The 16480-nt window shown below is 41.0% G+C and overlaps 1 protein-coding gene across 3 annotated transcripts in view; it reads left to right on the forward strand.

Annotated features, from left to right (window-relative positions):
- CHST9 (carbohydrate sulfotransferase 9) overlaps nt 1–16480 on the forward strand; it is a 785034-nt gene that overhangs the window by 29648 nt on the left and 738906 nt on the right. The window contains exon 1 of one of the 3 annotated variants that reach the window (XM_079942965.1): nt 9042–10507. The exons of the other annotated variants lie outside the window; for them this stretch is intronic. The gene's annotated coding sequence lies outside the window, so the exon portion shown is untranslated. Of the gene's footprint in view, nt 1–9041; nt 10508–16480 lie in introns of those variants that run through there. 3 annotated transcript variants of the gene reach the window in all.

Genomic DNA, 16480 nt, shown 5'->3' on the forward strand with positions numbered 1-16480 from the left:
GTTTCCGTTTGTTTGGCCTCACTGTTCCGCAGGCACACGAACATGGGCTAATATATATATATTCTGGACTAAGGAGAAAGAGGTGGGTGTCTGAGGCTTCAAGGGGGAAGTAAGGTAATCCACAGGAAGAAAAAGAGTTCATGGGCCATCTAGAGACAATGGGACACAGAGAGAACTTTGATCAAATGGGCTCTGCTAGGTTGCTCTCTGTCTACCACACCTAATACTTTACATGGTTATCTATGGGGATAGCTTCTTCCTGGGACAGGCCTCCTATTTTAAATTCTTTTAGGCAGTAAGGGGGAAGTTCAAAGGTTCTTCCTGAGTCTTTGGGCCTTGATCTCAGCTCAAAATAATCCATGCGCCAGAGTGGCACACCTTGGGGTAGCCTGCCCTGGGGCCCATCTATGCAGATGATGAGGCCAAATCTAATGAGATCAGCCCTACAAGGATGATTTTTCCTTGGGATTATTGATCAAGGAGGGAAGATCATAGCCAAAAAGTTGTGAGATTTTTAATTAGGCCAAAATATTTTCAGGTGTCTTCAGTGGAAACCTATGCCTTGTTTAGAGCATACCTTTCAGAGTTATCTGATTCTATAGGGTTTGGGTTTGTGCTTTTAATTGTCTTTGAGTTATTTTACAACCCTAGAGATAACATCTATAGAGTTAACTATATCTAGTTAACTTTGACAATACTGATATAATGCAAATAATTCTCATCTATAGACATACAATAGTTTTTTTGTGCTAGTCAATGTTCGACTTCCTTTGCCATTGTAGAAAAAGCCAGTTTTGCATCCTTTAAGCAAATTTGTTTCAACATTCCTAATGGGCTTAAGTATTGGTCCAGTCCGGTCTTTGGATTCTCCTTTGAGGAATTTATGATGGCTTTTCCAGTTCCCTCATTAATGAGTTAAATCTGTGACATAGTGTTATATCTGTATGAGAGTCATGATTGTACCTTACTCTGAAAAATTATCCCCTAACTGTGAGTAAACCTTCCTGCTGCTAGATAACGAGGCATCCCCCGGTGTTCAAGGGAGGGGGTCAGTGGGGAGCTTAAGGGAGTTGCTATTAATCAGGTGAAATACTTTAGCATCTTAAGAACTGGTGTGTCCATATCTGGGCACCTGCCTGAGCATCAGCCCTGATTACATCCCAGCCTTTACATAGTTCCTACCCTGAGTAGGCGCTGCAAACACTGTTCCTCCCCCTCCTCCCCCAGTTGAATTCAACTGTAGATAGAAAAAAAAGACCATGTAGGTGGTTGGATGACTTGAATTTATGTTCAAATTTGCTGATGATTCTATGATTCTACATGACAACTAGAAAAACCCCCACAAGAATAACAAAGCAATTTTTTCATGAGGCAGAATCAGTAGCTTAGGCAGCTAAGGAAGTTTTAGGAACTTCTGCTTCTGATTAAAAGTGACAGTTAACCTTTAATGAGCATGTACTGTGTGCCTGGCACTATTATAAGATCGTTACTCGTATTCTCTAATCCTAAATAGACCTAAGAGCAAGGTACTCTAAATAGATCCTTTTTTTAAACTGAGGAAAAGGAGGCACAGAACTGTTAACTTGCTCAGGTGATACAGCCAGTTACAGTTTAAATACATCAGTTCTCCTTTTAACATTAGATTCCATTTAGTCAATTGGTTTTCTGACCAGAATCTTATCTTCATGCAATTCTTACGACAGCCCTATAAGAGAGACATTGTTATTCCCGATTTGCAGATAAGAAAACTGAAGCTAAATGGTCATAGAGTTGAGATTTATCATTTGTTGTACAGTTTTCTGCCAGTTAGCCCCTGTTCTTGTCTGCTTGCCTCGTGTGCTTTGCCTACTTTCAATCTGTGTAATGGCTGGAACCTGCTCTTCCTTCCAGTGAGGATGTGGTTTCAGGTGCTGTGCATCCCCACCTCTCAAAGCTGGGAGTGCTGTGCCCCCTCCCTGGTGGAGAAGGAGCCCCTTCCCCTCCGAGATACTGGTACATGCTTCTCAGGGCACTTGGGAAACTGCTGGGTTAGGAGGTTACTGCCCCGGTTCATGGAAGATGCAGAGAACATAGCTGACCAAATAGAACTATCACAAAGTTAAGTGCACAGACAAGGGTGGTTTTTTCTTTTTTTTTTTCAGGGGGTGGGGTGTGACCACCTCTTTATCTTAATGAGTCCTTGCCTTCGCGCCCCCCCCCCCCGGCTCATTACCAGTTTCCAGCACACTCCATAAGTGCCCCCCACCCCTTCTGGCGGAATGGGACTCCCAGCTCTGCTGTCCCTGAGCCAATCCTGGTAGTGGTCTGCGACGACTCCAGCAGTGTGTTCTTGGCTGCCTCTAGCTTGATTTCAGCTGGGTTTTGTTCACTCAGTGGCAGATTGTTAAATAACATGTGTTTCTTCTGCACCAAGTTCCTCATCCATGTGGCATCTGACATTTTTGTTTCTGCTTTGTCACAAACTTTACAGCATCTACAGTTGGGGTCCTTGGCTATTAGTTCAGCATTGACGTAGGCTGGGTCTTTGTTTCCTAACACCTGGAGACATTGCCAACCGTCCGAGTCACATCAATCAATGTGCAGAATAGGTTTTTTTGTTTCTTGTAGCTGCTTTGTGCGCTGCAGCAGGGGCTTGGTCCCTCTTTCAGGCGCAGAAACACAAACTCCAGCCCTGCTGCTGGAGGGGGTGTGTGGGGAGGGGACAACCCCCCTCTCCCTCTTGTGCCCCAGTCTCTTACTTCTAGTATCTGTGAATATATTGCAGGCCCTCTCGTTCCGGCATGTGGGGGGACGGTGAAAATGGTCAAAGGGTACACACTTCCAGTTAAAAGGTAAATAAGTACTGGAGGTGTAATATACAACATGATGACCATAGTTTAAAAAGCTGTATGGTGTAGTTGAAAGTTGCTGTAAAAGTAAACACTGAAAATTCTCATCACAAAGAAAAATTCTTATAACTCTATGAGGTGATGTACGTTAACTTCCTGTGGTGGTCATTTTGCAGTATATGTGCATGTCCTGTCATGATGCTGTGCACCTTAAACTTACACAGTATGTTAACCATATCTCAAAACTGGAAGGAAAAAATAGAGAAAAAAATTTAAGAAAGGATTAAACTTACTACTTTTCTCTGAATCTTCTCTCACCCTCCCTGTTTCTATTAATTAATAGCCATTGCCCCATTCATTCCTGCTCAAAACCTGCAACTGTTTTCTCTCCCTACATACTTGATACCTAATGGAGTGTAAGCCCTACCCGTTTCTTCCAGCCTATCTCTTGCACCTACTCTCACTTTACCATTCCTCTTCAAATGTTCCATGTTCAGTTCCTCAGTACAAATAGCTGTCTCTTCAAGAATTACATACAGGTAGGACCCCACCTCCCTATATTTTCATACAGTTGCCCGCGGCCATGGTAGGTTCTAGAGCTATCTGCAGGAGGGTGGGTGGTGGCCCAGGCAGAGTGTCTTCTTTATGACGAATTAGGGCTTGAGTTTCAAATCACTGGCAGCTCTCTTCCCGTGAAGAGCTGAGCTATACTGTGTTTGAGTTTCAAAGACTATTTTTCCCAAACTCTCTTGTGGCCTAGACAATATATAGCTTAAGCCACATATTCCACCTTTTTCTTACCTGAACTTTACGCGGTCTGTTTTGCTTTTCAGGGAAAGTTTGCTCTCCAAGCGGGAGGAATTTTACACGTTGCTCTACTAATCAGATGAATTCAAGTCTGAGTCTAATTTTTTTAAAAAGCGCCTTTAAACCCTCTCTGTATCCCTACTAAGGCAACTCCACCCTTTGTCCTTCTGGGTTCCATTTTGCCCTTGACCTCCCTCTGCAGAGGTTAGATCCGGGTATTGACGAAGGACTATATGACTCAAACTGGATCCAGTCTTCCTGTCTCGTTCTCATCCCTGCCTGTGTTCCCTCCTCCACGCTCTAGGCCACCGTCAGAATTGGCTTCTTAAAATGTCAAGTCACTGCATCTACTTCAGTGGCATCGGAGGCTGCTCATTACTTTAGAATAATGGCAGCATTTCCCAGTCTTTACTCTGCGCCTCTGCCCGCCCAGCTTCCACCAGTTACCTTGACTCACCCGGCCCCGCTGGACTCGGTCCCAGAGGAGATTGGCCACTGCATTATTCAGCAGCTCCTCTCTCTGGATCCGTTCCCCTGTGTTCAGTGAAGTGGCTTTGCACTCTGTGGAGGGGCGAGCACGAAAAGGTTTTATTTTGATTCAGTCATCACTTTAAGCCATGTTCTGCTGACTCGCTCTTTCATCCCCTGATATCTGCAACAGCGGTCCATTCACTTGCCTCTATTAAAATCTGGACGACTCTGTTTAGAACTCATGTCATGCCTCCCCTTACCGGTTCAGGATTGATGCTTGGCTCTAAGGATCCCCACGTGCTGTGGGAAGGGGCGTGGTCTGCTCAATCCCTCCCCCTCCTGGAGCTCCCCTGGGGTTGTGCACTAGGTGAGAGAACAGGGGAGGTGGCAGGGGGAGTTTCTGCAGCTGACCCACCTGCAGCTCATCCTCTCTTGGCTGTCCTGTGTGATCTTTGTGACGTGTCATTCACGTGCTGTCCTCCTCAGGAGGGGCCTGCATGCTGTGGAATTCTTCCTCCTTGGGAGGACAGGGAGACATCCACCTCCAGATGTCCCATGAAGTGTGAAGGAGGATTCAGTTCTTAGGTGGACCTCTAAAGCCTCTTCAGAGCCCTGGAAACTGTGCCCCACAGGCGGTCATTAACCTCGAAACTGGCAGGCAGAAGTCCACCTGTGTTCTTGGAATTATTGACTACTATTAGGGTTGTCTTTCTATTCAGAGTAGCAACTGAGAAAAGAATTCTCTTAGAAATCGATCCCTGAGACGTGCTTTGGGGTGCGTACTTAACAATGCTGCCTTTTCTCTCATCTGTGGCTAAGTTGACTGAGAGGACTTAGGGAAGGGAGTGACTGGTGCAGAGTAACTCTTCCTTTGTGTAGGGAGAAAATGGTCATTCTGCTTTAAAGCTCTCAAACAGGGAGAACTGACTGGGTTTCTTCTGATTGCCTCCTTGGGTTTCAGAAGGATTTGCTCAGATTCCTGGAGTTTTTCACTTCTGTTCTCTCACTTCCCAAAGGCTAGTTTTGCCTTTGTATCATGTGGAAATAATCTTTTTTTCCCTCCCCATCTTGCGGATTTGCTGAAGCTTACTCACGGTGAGCTGAGGTTCCTGTAGAGTAGAATCAATCAGGCTTTGGGCCTTCTGAGGCCCCCTCCAAGTCCTGGTGCTGTGTGTGTGTGTGTGTGTGTAGTTTTTCTGTTGTTGTTAAACTTTATGTTAAAATTAGCATACAGTATACTTATCCTTTTCTTGATGTACAGTTCTAGAATTTTCTCACATGGATCTATTCATATATCCACCACCACAATTAGGATACGGTATACGTTCCACCACTCCCAAAACTCCCTTGTCCTATCCCTTCCTGATCACATTTTCCCTCACCCATAACCCTTGGCAACCACTGATCTGTCATCAGCCGCTGTAGCTTTATCTTTTCAAGACTGTCATACAGTTGCAGTCATATATTATGTGACCTCTTGAGACTGGCGTTTTTCACTCAGAATGTTGCCTTTGAGAATCACCCAACTTGTATGTATTAATAGTTTTTAAAATTGAAATAACTGACATAACATTAGTTTCAAGTGAATAACGTAATGATTCAATCTATGTATACATTGGCATATGATCACCACAGTAAGTTTACTTAACATCCATCACCACACATAGTTACAAATTTTTGTTTCTTGTGTTGAGAACTTTTAAGATTTACTCTTAGCAACTTTCAGATATACAATACGGTATTATTAACCGTAGTCACCGTACTGTACATTACATCCCCAGGGTTTGTTTATCTTATAGCTGGAAGTTTGTACCTTTCCACCACCTTTATCCATTTCACCCACCCCCACCTCTGGCAATGACCCATCTGTTCTCTGTATCTATGAGTTTGGGTCTTTAAAAAAAAAATGCACATATAGCTGAGATCATACAGTATTTGCCTTTCTCTGTCTGAATTATTTAACTTGGCATGATGTCCTTGAGGTCCATCCATTTGTTGCAGGATTTCTTTCTTTTTAATGGCTGAATAATATTCCATTATGTATATATTTTACATTTTCTTTACCCATTCATCCATCCATGGATGCTTCAATTGCTTCTGTAAATAATGCTGCAGTGAACATGGGGGCCCAGATATCTTTTTGAATTAATGTTTTTGTTTTCCTCAGATAAATACCCAGAGTGGAATTGCTGGATCATATGGTAGTTCTATTTTTAATTTTTTGTGGAACCTCTGTACTGTTTTTCATAGTGACTACTGGTATCGATAGTTTATTCCTGTTTGCTGCCCACTGACATTCCGTGGTGTGAATGTAACAGTTTCCTGGTGCTGCTTTTAGGACTGCGGATTGATCTCTCTGGGGCTGGATCTTGGTTTTCCTCTGAACTTGGCATTGACCTTGCTCAGCAGTTGTTACTGCTGATCCCAGTTGGGGCCATTTTATACCAATTGCTAATTCTGTCTTCATTGGAGCAGCAAATACAGCCATTGGTGTTTTTGTCCTTTCTCTTTCGGTAGCTTTCTTTCCAACAGGATGTGATTTTGCTCTTTCAAGGTTAATGCTTCCCTTGTTCAGGGCAAATTCTCAAGGAACGGTGCTGTGGAATGCATGCGAGGCTGCGCTCTGTGATGCTGGATGGGAATTTTTAGGGCTCTGAAGGGGATTACATTTCACTGAGTCTTTTGTAGCTTAGGCCAAGCGTTCTGATCCTACAGAACTCAACTCCACCCTATCCCAAGTTCTCTTCCTAGGCTCCAAGAGTCTCAACGACTGTCCCTCCAGTGGGACTCTTTGGGGACTTTCACGGTGTGCCCAGGTTGTGGGTGATTTTAGAATAATAAAATATATAGTGTGTCTAGGGTTAAAGCACTTTATATATCTAGCCTCATTTAATCTTTATTACAGCAGTGTGATGGAGGAAGGAGAGACAAGACTTAACGTTTGCTCAGTGCCTAGGATGTGCTAGGCCCTTTAAATTATCATCTCATTTAATCTTCCTAGGAACTTTATGGAGAATTCTCACTTTCCAGGCGAATAATCGGCAGCTTAGAGAAGTTAAGTGAATTGCCTGAAGACAGCGAGTAAAGGTGGTATCAGGATTCAGACCTCAGGTTAATCAAACACCTTCCACCCTGCCCTCTGTTTAAAAACAAAACAAAAACCCAAAAGGGAATCTAGAAGGGAGAGAAATACAATGTATAATGTGCCTGTGTTACTTTCCTAGGGCTCCTGTAACAAAGTACCATGAACTGGATGGCTTAAAACAACAAATCAATTCTGGAGGCTGAGTCCAGAATTAAGGTGTTGGCAGGACCTCCCCCTCTGAAATCTGTAGTGGAACGCTTCCATTTCTCTTCCCAGCTTCTGGTGGTTTGCTGGCAATCTTTGGTATTTGTTTGGCAGCTGCCTGACTCCAATCTCTACTCTTGTCATCACGTGGCCTTCTGCCTGTGTCCCTCCATCCTCACATAGCCATCCTGTGAGGGCACCAGTCCAGTTGGATCAGGGGCCCACTCTACTCCAGTATGACCACGTCTTAACCACTTACATTGGCAATATTTCCAATTATGGTCACATTCTGAGATACTGGGGGTTAGAACTTAAACATATTTTGGGGGGGGTGGGGGGACACAACTCACACATAATAGTACCTATTGTCTATCAGGGCTCTACTAGGCCCAAGGACAAAAACATAATGGAAATAACTATTCTTATCCAAAAAAATACTTTATCCTCTCAAATTTGGGTCACACGCTGTAGAGCACTTCATTAGAGTAATCATAATTTAATATGTAGATGCTTTTCTGTAAGAGGCCTACTAGGAATTATAATGTTCAGTCTAGTACAAACTTTGTAGTTGAGGAAACAGTTGACTTGAAAAGTCCATTTCCCCTTGTGAACAATCACACGCATGGCAGAATAAAAGTTAGGCTTAAACTTCGTTTTTCTCAGATTTTGTTGTCTAGACCTCTGCACTGCTTTCACTGCTTTGTCTAACTTCTTTCTTTTTTACTTTTTTGGAGAAGACTTGTCTTTTCTGAGCACATGCTTTGTGATTCTTGATCAGTAAGGCTCAGAATGGCAGTTAGTACATTGTTATTATGTCTGCTATTCTTTCGCTTTATTTTTTCCTACAATATCCATATTGAAGCAATTTAGCATTTTCTAAATTTTCTGTAAACGAGAACAGAGTGGAGAAGACTCACACAGGAACTTCCTCTCACACATCTCAATGGTTGTCTGAGGTTGTTTTAAAAATCCATTTTAATTTTCAATGGCAATACTATTTTAAAAACCATTTTTCATAAATCATATTATGGACAGTCTCTGTATAATGGAAAGTTAATTGGTTATTGCCTTTTAAAATTCCACTTTCCTCTAAACACATTTTTGTAAACTATCCCATGTGACCTCTTGCCATGCTGAATTTGAAATTCCAGCTCACTAGACAAGGATCATGTCTAATATGCTTGGTTTAACTGTCAGTCTCAATGAATATTTAAAAATCGCACACAACTATACATTTTGTTCTTACAGTGCCTAAGTACTTATTCCCATTTCTCTGCAGAACCAACCACAAATCCTTTTTTAACAATATCAGTAAAGAATATGCTTGAGTGCATTAAGAGCTCTGATATTTTTGACAGAAAATTCAAGATTCGAAAATGAGAAAAGCAGTGCATGAAATCAAGTTTTTTTAATTGATGAAACTACTTTTAAACTAGCTGATTACCTAGTCCTTTCTATTTTAACATGTATACTGCTTGTTTTACCTCTTATAGCCGAATCACTGGAAGCAGATATAGGATATTTTACATCAAACCAATTTTATGACCCTTCTCTATCTCTTGGTTTTGACAAAACACTATGAGGTAATGGAATGATGGTATTTACATTACAGTGTTTTCTTTTGGAATTTCTTGGAGATGAGGATATTGCCATTTCTGAAATATTTTTTAGGTGGCTGGAAGCAAGAAAGCTATTTTTTGAGGATGAATTCAAAAGAATAACATAGAAATGAGAATTTTAGCATCTTAAGGTTTTATTTGGGAATGGAATCTTTTAACTAAATTTACTCTATTTGTACACTCTTTGGCTAATTGTACTACATAACACTAAGCTAGAATCCCAAAACATTAGGCCTCAGTATTCCTTTGATTCTTCCAGAAGCTCCTAGAGACAGTAGAGGAAGCACTAGGGGGCGGTGAGAGCACAGACCCTGGAGCCCCACTGCCAACACTGCTCATATGACCTTGGACCTCAGTGTCCTGTCCTGAGGATTCAATTAAATGAGTCATTGAGTCATGTTCTCAGAGCAATGCTTGGTAAATAGTGCTATACAAGTTTTACTATTATTTTTCCAGGTTTACTTTGGTATTAGCTATATGATCTAGGGCAAGTCCTTTAACCTCTTTTCGGTTTTATTATTCACATTTCACATAACTTGCAAGCTTTTCATGAGGATTAAATTAGATATTTTATGAAGAAATCCAGTGTGCATCTAGCTTGTTGCTTTTAACTATGCCAGGCCATCTATATACTGAGTGTTTTACTCAAGCCATTCTGGTGACTAAAAATGTTAAACATGTCCTCAGCTCTTAACATCCATTATTTCCTGGGAGTTGTTTAGACCATGGGAACAATCTAGATCATTACTACTCATTTAACACATTGCTTGATGTTATTGCATATGTGATACTGAAGTATATCCAGCTACTTTTCTGTTGTAATTCAAGCCATAATCATTGAGGAGTTGTTCATCAAACCATAAAGTACCAAATCTCTTGAGCAAAAGTAAACCATGTCTGAGAAAACGTAATTTGTTGCCTGCCATATCATCATTCTAAGACTCTTGTCTCAGTGAAACCAGTTGCTGTTAGTAAAATAACAATCTGGTTATATAAATCTCAGCCATGACTGTGACTAGCTGTTTACAGCTTCTAACTTAAAAATAATATTGCACATCATTATGCTTTTCCTGTGGGTGGGAAAGTAATAAAGTGAGTCAAAAGTGTAGCCTCAAGTTTTATTGAAAAGAAAGGGTTAAATATTTTGTGGGTTTTTTTTTTTTTTTTTTTTTTAAATTCATGAGAACTGCCTACATCCTTAGGACTGATGTGGGGACATGACATGACTTGCTGATCTGAGGTGGTAATAGCAAGTTTGGAAGGTAATGTTTTATTTTTGTTTTGTTTTGTTTTTTGCAGTACGCGGGCCTCTCACTGTTGTGGCCTCTCCCGTTGCAGAGCACAGGCTCCGGATGCGCAGGCTCAGCGGGCATGGCTCAGGGGCCCAGCCGCTCCGCGGCATGTGGGATCTTCCCGGACCGGGGCACAAACCCATGTCCCCTGCATCAGCAGACGGACTCTCAAGCACTGCGCCACCAGGGAGGCCCCGGAAGGTAATGTTCTTTACCATAGGTGAGGGTAGTAATTTCCGGAGCACTGTAGCTTTGTTTTGTGTTTCTAAGCAGCCTGACTCATTTTGTTTTGGGTTTCCTGGTTTATTATGTGATCATCATTCCATATGGTGCTGTTATCTTCCAGCTCATATTTTCATCAGCTAGTGCTAGCTTGTTGCCCATTTAATGATGCAGAAATTCAAATTCATGGATCACAGTTTCGGATGTTAAAACACCGTTGCAAATTTACCTAAGGAAAATGAGTAAAAGAGTGTTTCTGCATTCAGAGCAGAATGAGTCTTCATGCTAAGGAGGAATTCTTGGTCTCCTCAGTGCCCATACCGTATAAAAACATCACCTAATTATAGACTGTCTAAAATAAGAACTTTAGGCTTCTAAGCCTACTATGGATTGAATTAGAATACGGAGGAATGTATTTTAACTCCAGTCGTGTGTTCGGTTTACCAAACTGTCATAAACCTCTCATTTGTCAAAATGATGCATTTCAGAAGGAACGAACACATGTTTTCTCAGGTATCCAAGGGCCTCCCCCATCCCCCCACCCAATTTTTAAACCTCAAACTAAAGTCTCTTACATCCATCCATGATCTTCATGCTTTAAACATCTGACGTGGGCTAGATGACCTCCCATCTGTTGGATGGCAGAATCCAACAGATGAATTTAGTTATTTCTGTGGCTTAATGAAAACCCAGAACCACATCAAGCCGAGGCGCTAGGTCACCGAGCGGAATTCTAAACCATGCTAAGGAGTCCATGAATCTCGAGGTAAGCAGCTTAGATGGACTCCTGGAGCAATGTAACCGCTGCTCGTTGCCTTTGAAAGAATTCCCAAGTAATGCTGCTGTTAGCGTCCTTCCCAGATGCAGGAAAGTTGCCCAATTTTTTTTTGGCAGGCTGGTGAGATGTTCTGATGATTTCCAAGTGGGTGCCTTTTCAGAAACAGGTGAATATGGTTTCTGTAAATTGGCTTCCTAGCTTAGCTTTCTCATTACTTCTATCCAGGAATTTAGTCTTTTTCACACTGTAGGTTGCATTACTTGCATGTGTTAACGTTTGCTGTGGTTCCTTTGTGGCATTGAAAACATTCTTAGTACTCGGTTGCACCTCTGCCTCAACTGTTCGATACAGCCAGGCAATGTCCAAGACTGCCAGAAAGAGGGGTCCATAACTGATGGAGTAGAGTAGCCATAAAGTAAATATTTTGTTTTCTTCTGAAGCTGACCACCACGCTTATTTACTTAAATAATTAGGTCCAGATGTTTTACAAATGACTGTTTTCAAGAGGAAGTTAATGGTAAAAAAATAGAGGCTCGTATATCTTAATTTGAATTGGCTATTTCTTGATTCCTTTTCTCTTTTTGTAGTGTTGTTAACAGCTTGGATCCCATAATAAGAATTCATAGTTTTTACTTATGATTCAAAGCAGTGCTTCTAGATATTTCCAGATGCTTAAATGATTTGCAACATATAAAATAATATATGCTTGTTTGTCAATAATGTAAAAAATCCATATATTTGTCTCTGGAAGATAACATTGTACGTGAGCAGGAAAAATATCATTGCTTCTCATTGGTCAGCTGCTGTGTCATCTGAAGGCTAAAGTTAAATCTAGTGGCAGGGAGAGGGAACTGGGTGTACTAGTTCTTCATTTCTGCCTCCAGCCCTGACTTGCTGGAGTATTTGATATTGATCACAAGTCTTCTGTGCCTCCTTTCTTTTCCTCTGGATGGCAAGCACCATCCCGTTGCTTGCAGGTCAGCCGCAGATTTAATTAGGCCTGGGAAAGTAGCTGGATGCTTGACCTGGAGTCACTGGGCAAACAGTAACTTCAGTTTACCCATCAGATACACCAACCAGAAAGCCAAGTGGCATTACTTTGCGCTCTCTCATCTTTGCCTCATTCTTCTACCATCTAAATTTCAAAAGCTCTTATTGAAAGGGGTGGGGGGGAGAAAAATGCTTCTTTATGAAATCTACAAGACCACTATTTGTGTATACAGGTAAAATCTTCTCCCCAAGTCATAGTCCAGTATCTTGGAGTGACTGTCTACGGAATGAGAGGAACAGATAATAGATTGGTTTTGAATATAAACAGATGATTTGGTGGGGGGAGGATGCAATAGTGGGTGTGGGTTTTTCACAGCTCTGTGTGAGCTGAGTGCACCACGACAAAGATCACCTAGCAGTCCATGACGATGTTCTGTGCACTGGTCGTGAACGTTTCATTCATGTATCATTTATAAACTCTGTGCTGTGATGTCACAATGTCATTCCCATAACACATAAAGAAACGCAAGGAGACAGGCTCACTTTCTCTTCCCAGGGACTGCTGATCCTGGGTCACATAACTTCTGGGTGGAATGAGATGGGGCCCCTCACGACAAAGGAGTGACTCAGCAGTTGGGTTCTGAACGTTCCATTGTGCAGCTGCTGCATTTCACAGTTCTAACCGAAACCCCACTCAGAATCGTTTCTCCTTCCACTCTTCTGAAAGAAAAAGGCAAGCAGGAGTTTTTGTCTTTCCGAAAATGTGCACGGGTGAATACTGCTTCATTGTCATCTTTCTCATTACATGTGTGGACCTGATTCAGCAGCCTTTTCTCCATTGTCTCTTTGTGTCATTTGGGGTTTGCGTCTGAAGATCTCTCCACTGACCTCTCTGACTAGACTTTATTTCAGGTCTGCGGATCATTGCATAGGTTTCCTCCAAATACCAGCTTCATATTCACCTTCCTGTCCAGTCTCGGTCATTTCTCTGCGACAGTCATACTTTGTTGCTTACTTCCAAGATTTAAAATAACCAATTGCTAATTTTTCCTTTTCTTTGCTCTCTGAACCTTTTCTTTCCAGATCATCTCATGTGCTCCCTAGCACTCTGAATTACTCTCTAACCTGTAAGCTTCTTAATGATCCTTAGGTTCAGCGGTTGTTGTTCATACCGCGATATCAAAGTCTCTTTATATTAATTCTGCCAGAGTAAATAGCTTATGTTAAAACGTGTAGTCAAATGGAATGATGTAGGTTTGAAAGGGAGTAATACTGCGGTCAGATGAAGGCTACGTGGCTCTCTACCAAGGAGCCATCCAAGATACTATTATATTTTGGTATTACTGTAGCCCACACTCTACCTCCCTATTATGTTAGTCCGTGTTTTACAGAATTGGAAGGGCTGACTCTTGCTAATCAATTACATGATAATAAAATATATAAGCCATAATGAGCATTTAGGGTGGGGATACGAGTACACTGTATCAGAATCCCCAAGAAGTTGGCTTACCTGGAGTTGCTTAGTGAAGAGGGCAGCCCTGAGGCATATTTCGCCATGGCTGTTTTGAACCTGTTTAATCATCCATCATTATGGATTACATCACTATAGGAACCAAAAAATGTATGTTTTTTATTGGACTTGATAAACAAGGTCAACTTCAGGCCCCTGGTCTTTCTGCCCTCTTCTTGAGGCTGACTATCCTCCTTCTGTTCAATTTTTCTCCAAAATGATAGTTATGTTCCTGCTTTAAAAATTATAAACATCTTCCAGATCTGCTTTCCTTCTATTACGTTTCAGTCTTTCTAGCTTCTAGAGATACAAATTTAGAGAGAATCTCCTGGGTTGACTCCTACAAAAGCTAATCTATGCATTGTGTATGGAGTTTTCTACTTTAGTACCTAATATTCCATACTTGGGTATGCGGGTAGGCAGCTGATCATTTCTTTATGCCTCTGTGGTCCATCAACATATAATAAAATACTTATTATAGTAATTCTTTTATCATTCTCAGATTAACAAAACATGTATACCTTTCCCAATTTCTCTATAAATAGTTTATTTTTAACAGAAATATGCAAGTATTTTATGCAAATACTTGACAGCAGTAAAATTGGAGAGTATAGAAGCTCAGCTATAAGTATATAAATGAATCATCAATCATTAGTCACATAACTTTGCATTGTGTGGGAGTTCCCTCCACTGTATCCCGACTGCTAACTGTTTAGTGGAAGTCTATACTGACAAGGAATTCACTGTTTCATGGAATAACCTAACATATTTTGGGGTGACTGGAGACCATTAGAAAATCCTTCCTTCTTACTGAAGTTATTGGTAAACATTTGATTCTTATGAGTAGTTTTCCATGCCTCGCATAATCCTTATCTTCTTCTCAACCACTTTTAGTTTTTCCAGTGTTCTTAAATGTTAGTGTAGAATTGAACAAATATGTCATTTGGTCTGGAGGTACTGTATTTGCTTTCAAGACTCCAGCGCTTTTTAATGCTCACATCACAATATTGGCTCATAACAAGATTGGGATGAACTGAAACCCAAGGAAGTTTTTACAAATCCCAATGACAAACCAAGTCTCCCTATCCTGTGATAGCACCAAAAAATCCTTTGATTCTAAGTGCAGAACTTTCCATGTATCCTAGTTATGTCATTTTGTTGTGTGGGTTTGGCCTTTCACTCCCTCAAGGCCCTTTTGAGTTCTTATTTCATTGTGCAGTGTATTTTTCCAGGATATGGTAATGAGAAAACAACAAAACAAAACAAAACCCAGAACCCAACCCAACCAAGAAATCCCCAGACAGGCCTTGTATATCTCCATATAAGACATTGATAGAAAATATATTCTAAAAGGCCAAATAGAAGATATGATATCACAACATAGGGTTGTATTTCATTAATTCATTCACATGTTCACGGAAGCCTAATCCATGGCAGACATTGTGTTAGGCCTTGTGAATACATGGTGAATAAACAAACAAAGCCTTAGCTTTTGTGAAGCTGATGTTTTAGTGGAAGAGATGGAGTATAAACAGAATGTGGTAGGAAAAAAACAGGGATAGGATAGAGAAAGATAGGGTTGGGTAGGTGGCCATCTAATTTAGAGTTTCTGAATAGGTGGTATTTATACTAATGACTTCAGTTTCAGAAGGATTCAGCTATTCAAAGAGCTGCGAGAACATTCCAGGCAGAAGGGAACAGCAAATGCAAGCAGGAGGGGATGAGCTTGGTTAAGAATAGGAAGTCTCCAGCATGGAGCTTAGTTTTCTTTTTCTTTCTGGATTACCAATTGCTTTTGAATAAGCGTGGTTAATTAGTATGGTTAGATGAATTATTTACTATTATCCAATCCACATTTCTTCGTGGTGTTCATGAGAATATCATGAGAAACTGTCAGTTGTATTGGAAGAATCCTGGTTTATTCTATATATAGAGTTTTCTCCTGATGTATGATTCAAAATGAACAAAATTCCTTTGGGATTTGTTCTTACTGAACTGCGTTGGCTTGTTTGTTCAGATCTTCTAAACCACTTGTTCTTGGATCCTTTATAGAATTTATCAGGGATTTGAGTGAAGTTGAACAGTCTAATTTCTAGAATTTGTTTTTGAAATTTGGGTCAAGATGTTTTGCATCCTCAGCCTCTTCATATTTCTTCTATTCGCCCTGATTGTGCAAAGATGACCACAAATGGTTCTTGATGAAACTTACAAGATGGTTCAATACTTGGAAATATAATTCACTCTGTTTCGAGTAACTAGATTTTCTTTCTCACTAGAAATATATCAGGGTTTGTTCTGGTTCATTATACTTGAAGTTTGGAGGCACTTTTCTTAATAAAGAAAAAGGAATCAGAACAGTATTCAACTGCTCTGTCCCCTCTCACCTGGAAACTTCATGTGTCTTGATGGTTCACTTCATGGCTGCCATGCTTGGGCCAATGCTCTCTGTCCTGTTTCAGCATAGCTAACCTATGATATCAAACATAAGTCCTTTTATTTATTTAATTTTTTTTTAAACCACAGATAAGGACATCTCTACAGAGCAGATTGGAATGCGTAGCAAAGCAGTGGTCACCATGGTGTGACTGCTTGACATCACACCCATACCTCCCAGGGCGTGGAGAGAACAGTGTAGAACAGGATCCAGAGGCTTTTTAGCTTCCCAAAATGTTTC

This window comes from Stenella coeruleoalba (genome assembly GCF_951394435.1).
Source record: "Stenella coeruleoalba genome assembly, chromosome: 14".
Lineage (NCBI taxonomy): Eukaryota > Metazoa > Chordata > Mammalia > Artiodactyla > Delphinidae > Stenella > Stenella coeruleoalba.